General features: G+C 36.4%; 1 protein-coding gene and 1 long non-coding RNA gene across 7 annotated transcripts in view; both read left to right on the top strand.

Annotated features, from left to right (window-relative positions):
• The window catches only part of LOC122646559 (putative mediator of RNA polymerase II transcription subunit 12), a 42156-nt gene that overhangs the window by 25860 nt on the left and 8095 nt on the right, over positions 1–8201 (top strand). The window lies entirely within an intron of this gene.
• On the top strand, positions 31–7372 carry LOC122646561. The gene is made up of 3 exons (XR_006330650.1): positions 31–106; positions 944–949; positions 7362–7372. It is a non-coding gene; the product is annotated as an uncharacterized LOC122646561 (long non-coding RNA).

The following is an 8201-nucleotide window of genomic DNA, read 5'->3' as shown; positions in this document are numbered from 1 at the left end:
AATCCCACGCAATTCGATTATGCTGTCAGGGTAAAGGATCGTCAACAAGGTTGTTCTAGTGCGTTGTAGATTCTTATCCAAGACTTGTATCATTTGATGATGCCATGTGAATCACTAGAAACATGTGAAGTGTATGGCTAACCCAATAACGAAACTTTTGTGATGAAGTGTCCTCGAGTAGATACAACCCCCCCCGATTCACGACCTCTACCAATCATCTTCGTCGTTGTAAGATCCTGGTATACACAAGAATCAAAGAAAAAGGTTACCGAACAATTAGATGTTTTGGTAAACCTATTGACAAACAAAATATTAAAAGGGAACTCAAGTAAATAAAGAACAGAAGACAAGGATAAAGAAGGGGTGGCATGAACAGTGCCTGTACTTGTAACTTTAGCTAAAGAACCATCAGCTAAAGTAACACTAGAGGACAAACTATGAAAAGAAGAAAATATATTTGAGACCCTAGTCATATGATCCAATGCACTTGAATCTATGATCCAGAGGCGGGAAGTTGTCGAAAGACATGCAATGGCATTACCTGTCTAAACAAATGTAGCAACTGAAGGCTAGGACAACTGAGAAATCTGAAACTGGGTAAAACGTGCATAATCCTCATCAGACATCTTCAGTGTCTTACCCTTAGACTCTGGAGATGAGGTAGTAGCGGAATCAGTATTAGCAGTGGAATTAACAAATTGTTGCTGAGGTGGTTTGCCATGAAGTTTCCAACAAAAACGTTGGATATGTCCTGGTTGACCATAATGATGGCATGTCTTCACCAAACCTGATGAAGTTGCCTGAGTACCAGAAATAGGAGCTTTACCAAAACTAGCCCCACGACCACGACCACCACTGCCACCATTATGTGTCCCACTATTGGGCCCACGGTTAGGTGTAAAAGAAGCTAGGGCTGAATTGTCAACATGGGTGGAATCACAAGATACTTGTAGAACTTGTGAAAAAGTGTCTGAAAGCGTGGCTACCTTATCTCCACCGAGAATCTGAGAACGAACTAAATCAGAATCCTTCCCAAGACCACCCAAATATCCCATGATGGCGAGTTGCTCTCGCTGATTTTTCATTTGTTGTACATCATAACTGATTGGAAGTAGAGAATTCAGCTCCTCATACATCCTCTTGAAGTCAGCATAGTACTAGGTTAAAGGACGACCCTTTCGATCAGCCCTATAAAACTCTTGAGACAACTCATAGATACGAGAAAGGTTGTCCTGTCCTGAATGCATAAAATTCAGATATTCCCATAGTTCCTTAACAATATCAATATGGGTCACCAAGTCAACAATCTGATTCTCCATGGAATTCAACATCTATCCCAATAATACGTGTATCAATGGTGTTCCATGACGCATCATCAGCAGGTTTAGTCTTCGTCAAGTGACAATTTTCTTCCATTGTCGAAAGTAGGCAATACCTTCAAACTTCTTTTTAGTAATACGGTTGGAGGACGAAGACATAACCTTAGTAACTACACTTTTTGGTGGCTCAAACTTCTTTCACAAACACAGAAAATAGATTGAAATTGCAATACGTACCTATGATTCAGAGAGAAAGCCAAAATCCTGATAATGTCGATTTCTCAAAACTCCGAAGAAAATCGATTCCAAAAACCCAAACAAACTGATGTTGATTTCTGAATCTAGAACTTCAACTGCAATCTTCACTCCATAAATCAATCACCACAAAAAGAGAGACCTAGTTCTTAATTTTGAAACATGAACTAGTCTCTAAACAGTCCCAAAACACAGCATAGGGTATTGTACCCATTCAAACGATAGACAAAAGAAACCGCAAAATCAATCTGATATGAATCAATCAATAATGATTGAAACCTTGAAAGAGAGGAGAACAAGATATTAGGAAAGTTGTAGTGGTGCCTAAGGATCTTGCTATCATGTAAACAATAAGAGAAGAGAGAGAACAAAGAGAATCAATAGTTTTGTGTAACCTTGGGAGTTGCAACATAAAGTTGAAACACCCACTCCATTCGATATATATAATAACTAAGAGCAACAAAGGACATTATTGGAAATAAGAAAATAAGAAACAAAAGACATATCCTAAACTACCCCTACCTATCTCGGTATTAGCGCTGGCTACCGCTAGCGCTAATACCGAGTCTTACACTGTCTTGATTTACAAAGTCTACCACAGGAGAAAGACCATTATATGCCAGACACAACCATTTGAGGATTGAAGGCTACACTAATGCTGATTGGGTAGACTCTGTTTCTAACAGAAGGCCTTCATTAGGCTATTGCACATTCTGGTCACATGGAGGAGCCAAAAACAGCCGGTTGTGGCATGCTGTATCTGTCCTTTAGAGAGAACAAAATTGTGGCAGTTGAAGATAGATAAGCAAAGGAACATGGAATTAAAATGTGGGTAAACATTTGTAGTTGAGAAGCTTCATATCAAATCTATTTTTTTTTTATTTAAGAAAGTTTTAATAGCTAAACTAGTAATTGGTGTGATTTTGGTACCATTTGAAGCTTTTTAGTCACCCTTTCAACATGACTATTTGGTTTTAATGAATGAATGCCTAGACAGATCATTTAGTGGTTTCTGGAGATAATAAAGGGTCTCAAGTATATGTACTGATGCAATTAAGTATGTGTTATGGACTGTAACTACTGTTGCTAATACTAGGGAAGAAACATAGGAGTTTCAAGTCAGAGTAGGTCAACCTTGGGGATTGGCATTGAGCCCATACCATATTGCTTTAGTTATGGATGGGTTGACTGGACATATAAAGTATGAATCCCATTGTGTGCTGTTTATCGATGATACAGTTTTGATTGACAGGAATGGAGAAGATGGAAATATCAAATCAGAATCAAGGATGGATGCTCCAGAATCAAAAGATCTGAAGATAAGCCATAAAGTGGAAGTGTAGACTTGTTAAGACTGATGGCTTGAAGTTACCAAAGTTGACCAAATCTCATTCTTGGTTCACTTATCTGTGAGGAGGGAGTGATCAAAGAGGATCTTGCTTATAGATTTATGGCTGTGTCTGTTAGAGTGTTTGATTGATGGCTTCATTAAGTGGTTAATTCTATAGGCTATGAGCCTCTCAAAGGTTTATGGAGATGAACATTTCAGGTAACATTTTACGTATTACCTGTGTGTAGCTGAGATTAAAGATTTGAAATGGATGCAGCAAGATTAGTTAGGAGGAAATTGGAAACATGATTTGGGTAGAAGTGGTTGGGAAAAATATCCTCTTCAATTAGATATCTAGGAATCAAGGTTCAAAATCTCGCCAAATTTCGTATATCTCGAGCTGTCCGAGATACGATACCAATCCGAAATGGAAAAATACCATATTTCGACGATATCTCACGAGATATCGACGAAATATCGTGGACTCACGATATATCGCGAGATATTGAAAAAGTCATTAAAAGTGTCACGTGCAATATTTCAAATATTTCGGTCATCTCGTTTCGGAAATTTCGGAAATCTCGGTAATCTCGTTTCGAAAATTTCGGAAATCTCGGTATTTTTGGCATTTTACACCCACAGAAAAATACCATATTTCGACGAAATTTTGGTATCTCGGAAATTTCGGTCAGACAGAAACACCGAAACGAAACGAGATTTAGTACCATGCTAGGAATAAGTGTTGCATGTTTCTTATTAGCCATTACAATATTATACAAATAGTCAGATTAAAATGAACCATTGATCTCAGAGGACAAAAATTATCTTTGTTATTAGGCAGACAAGCTAACTTTAATTCCTTGCTACTTGTTTGGGATGCATTTGCTGATTTTCTTGTTAGTAGTGCTCTTCTTAGTTGTAAATGTCATTAAGGTGGCTGTTTTGGGATGGTCAATCTAAAAATATTGAGATACTATCATATTCTCAGGCACTAAGGATTCAAAGCCAATTGAATCTACATCCGCAATCAGATCCTAGTCAAGTTCCTGATTTTTATAATCCAAATAAGCGGAATATTATTCAGAGCTTAATGGTGCATGGAAAGCCCACCATAGTTGTCACGGCGTCACGGCGATCCAAGTCAGTGGAGGGGTGTCACGCCGATATATCGACATGTCGCCCGCCATGGCAACGCCGTTGCCATGGCGAGCATGTCGATCATGTTTTATTTTTTATTTTCTCTATTTTTAATGTTTTAATAGATGTATACTCAAGTCATGTTTTATTTTTTCTCTATTGTTTCTCAAGTTTTAAGAAGAAATCGAAGAGGGAAAGAAGAAATCGAAAGAAATCGAAGAGGGAAAGAAGAAATTGAAGAAGAAATCGAAGAGGGAAAGAAGAAATTGAAAGAAATTGAAGAGGGAAAGAAGAAATCGAAGAGGGAAAGAAGAAATTGAAAGAAATTGAAGAGGGAAAGAAGAAATCGAAGAGGGAAGAAGAAATCGAAGACAGGAAGAAGAAATCGAAGAGGGAAAGAGAGACAGGAAGAAGAAATCAAAGAGGGACGCCATGGCGTAGGTCGCCATGCAACCTTCTCCAGCGCCAGGACGCCATGGCGGCTCCATGACAACTATGAAGCCCACTGTCTTGGAAAAAGAAAACTTTTCAGACAACACATGGGACAACTCACAGAAAAGCTATCAAAGCATTGTGCGAAGTAAACGAGTTTTCAAAACCTCATCTTCAATATTGTTAAACAAACAAATTGGGAGGGTGATTTTTCTTTTGAAAAAATCAAGAATTTTCTTGAGATTTCTGAGTTTCTTGTTAAAAAACAAGAGACCCTCTTTCTGAAAAAATTAAAAGAATTTGTCTTTATGAAAAAACCAAACAAATTCTTCCAAGAGATTTGATAAACTCCTATATTTAAAAATGATTGATAGGGAGCAATACCATGTGATAAACAACATATTAGAAAAGTTTCATCGTTTTTCTATATTATAATGTAAGACTTAATCTAAAATTTATGTCTTCATAAACCATGATGGTTGGGATTTCCAATGCATTGATTGGGGATTTGTCGGCAAAATTGTTTTTCGTTGCATTGAATGGAATCAATTATCGAATTTTCCTGCAATAATTAAATCAATGATTTTTCATGTGACAAAAAACTAGAAATTTGAAAAACATTTGGGTTTTCACATTTTCAGCACTTTAGGCTAGAGACAGAGCGAAAAGTTCTTCCAACCATACCAGTTCTGTTTCCTATATCAAGTAACTGATGAGGATTTCCAGCAACCTGAATTTGAATATTAAGTGAATATTGCTAGAAAAGCACATCTTGAAGCCCTTTTTCGTTATCAATTGATCGAGTTACATGACACAATAAGAGATTAAAGGGATATTCAGACTATCTTCAAAATTACAGATGGATGGAGGATTTTACTATAGTTCTATCAATTGACTATGATAGATCTGAACAATAGATTATTGAAGTAAATCAGCTGATGGAAAGTTGACAAGATTTACATTAGTTGGATGCTCCATATGATTTAATTCTCGAAACTGAAGATCAGATGGAAGCTAATCAAATGCTGATGGAGTAGCAGACGGATGATGATACTGTCAGCATGGATAGTATTACTTGGCACAACATAGAAAACATGAGTGAACCATAACAACATGGACATTTGCCCGTTTTCTAGGAAAGATCATAACAAATGATTTAAGTGGACCCCAAAAATATCTTCAGCATACGTGAACAACTTTCAACACTGACATTTCTTTAAACAAAAGAAAATATTTTGAAATTAGCATGTGATACTAGAAGACATTATGAATAGCATTAAATAATGTATTGATGTTTAGGTTATAAATAGGCATTCTTAGTTCATTGAGGGGACGGTGAGTTTACCCCTCTCTTCTTCTTAGTCTCTCGTCTCTTTAGCTTTTTTCTTTCTTTCTTCATGAGTGTTGGTATTTAAGACTTTAAATTAGTAGTTGCTTGAAGAAGTTAGCTCTGTATTTATTTCCTTGTATATAAATAAATATATTTATAAATATATAAAAAAATTAAAATTATTTTTTATAATATAAAATAAAAAAAAAAAAAATAATAGTGAGGTTGGTAGTTAGGTCCGCCTCGCGGAGTTAGCTCTCTGTCCGGGGTATAGAATGGGGAGAAAAGAGAGTGTAGTCATCACAAGTGTAAAGTGGCAGTTATTGATCCACGGTGTTGCAAAGTCTAGTGAGGTTGGTAGTTAGGTCCGCTAGGGTATGCAAAGATGTTATTTACAAAAGATGATCCAAGATGTCCTCGGACTGGACTCGTAGTCATAGTCCCCTACCCACTAAACTCGCCCATATGATGATGATCCATATCTATATCCATCGTAAGGTTGTGATGCACCATAATCCGATGCCAATGGAGTGGTATGTGCGAAAATTAAAATAATTATTTAAGAGCAGAAAAATAAATCCGACACCGTGAAGCCGTAGATCGGCCATTGGTGTCTAACATATATTTAATTCATTACCATCTAAGTCATATTACCCTAATTATTTCCTATTTTAATTGTAGGAAAATGAATTTTTAAAACCAGAAAAAAAAAAAAAAAAAAATACATATGGAAAAAAATTTCGACATCGTGAGGCTATAGATCGGCCTCCTGTCTAACATATATTAATATCATCACCATCCAACAAAATTTGTACATAGTCTTTTCAAAAAAATAGTTTTAGAGGAATAGAATTTACCTTAAATAGTGGAAAAAGCTTGGATGATGAGCTTAGATGACCCTCCGATGAGTTTACGCGAAAATCCGACAACAATGTGCTTGAACAATGGCTAGAGTGTTGGATGAGAGCTTGGAAGAGTGGAAGAATAGGCAAAAGACTGAAATTCCTTAGCAAATGCAGCTCTCGGTCGAAATATGGACCGAAATTTGCGAAATATTGTATTAAAGCCCCCTTCACGTGACACTTTAAGCCAAAATACCATATTTCGTCGATATCTCACGAGATATCGAGATATTGTCGATATCTCACGAGATATCGTCGATATCTCACGATATCTCACGAGATATCGACAAATATGGTATTTTTTCATTTCGACCTGATTTCGCATCTCGGTAAGCTCGAGATATACGAAATTAAGCGATATTTCGAAATATCGCGAGATTTTGAACCATGGTTAAAGGCCATCTGCTTGTGTGATCTTTCCATTGTCTTGTCCGTTAAAGCCTATGTGATGTATTGGACATTAAACCATTGTTGGAAGGAATAGACCACAGGTGGTCTTAGGCACCAAATCCAGTTTGTAATGGATTCCATTACTTGTGTAGCTGCTGCATTACGAAGTATGAAAGTTTATATGCGCATAAATTACACATTGAGAAAATTGCAGAAAATTCTGTTAGTAGTATTAATCGTAGTTTAAATATGTTTGTTGATTTAAGCACTTCTTTTTCTTTTTCTTTTTTATAGAAAAACTCAAAAACAGATGGATCAGATAGAGGAAAATGTTGAACAGATTAATACAATATCTAATTTCGACCTCAATTATGAGTCTAAAGAACCGACTCTTAGCCAGAGTCTTAACTACAGGCTCATCTATTTTAGGTGGTACAGGAACACTTCGTACAAATCTATTCTATGGAGCAAAATTTTGTCCTTGAGGATGATCTAGCCTATGGCCAATTTCAATCTAATAGAAAAAATTGAATATTGGAAGTCTCAGAATATCAAAGAACGAGATTGTGTAGAAAGAGAAAAATTATTGCATATGATGCAGACTCTATGTACCCAACAGGGGTCTTTATTGACCAATTATGGTTATGAATGTGTCATTAGTCTAGAGGAGACTAATGATAAAGACACCAAATGTCATACGACAAGCATGGTAAGTTCAGAAAATTTGAGTTGTTTGAGTTTGAGGTCAGACTCTAATTCAGATGACTCCGATCAATCTCAGGATGATCAAAACCCAACTACGAGTACTCGGACGAGGAATGTATCTATTGATTACCCTCCTGACAAGGATTCAGAATTTTGTCCTTAATATTCAGAATGAGTTGTGGATGAAATAAAGACCCATGAAGAAGGCAGTACATCTACGACTGAACCTAACACCTCAGATATACCAATTTTCCCCTCATTTTTTCAATGAGGGAGTAATCTTAACAATAAAAATATAGCTGTTAATGGTACTTATTTAGATCTACACAAGGGGAAATACAAGCTGTGAATACCTTGTAATTATATGATACCAAAGAAATAAGCTTTCATGTCCTTCAAAC

Source organism: Telopea speciosissima, chromosome 11 (genome assembly GCF_018873765.1).
Source record: "Telopea speciosissima isolate NSW1024214 ecotype Mountain lineage chromosome 11, Tspe_v1, whole genome shotgun sequence".
Taxonomy (NCBI): domain Eukaryota; kingdom Viridiplantae; phylum Streptophyta; class Magnoliopsida; order Proteales; family Proteaceae; genus Telopea; species Telopea speciosissima.
Note: the sequence above shows the minus strand (reverse complement) of the source record. Positions and strands in the feature narration are given on the sequence as shown.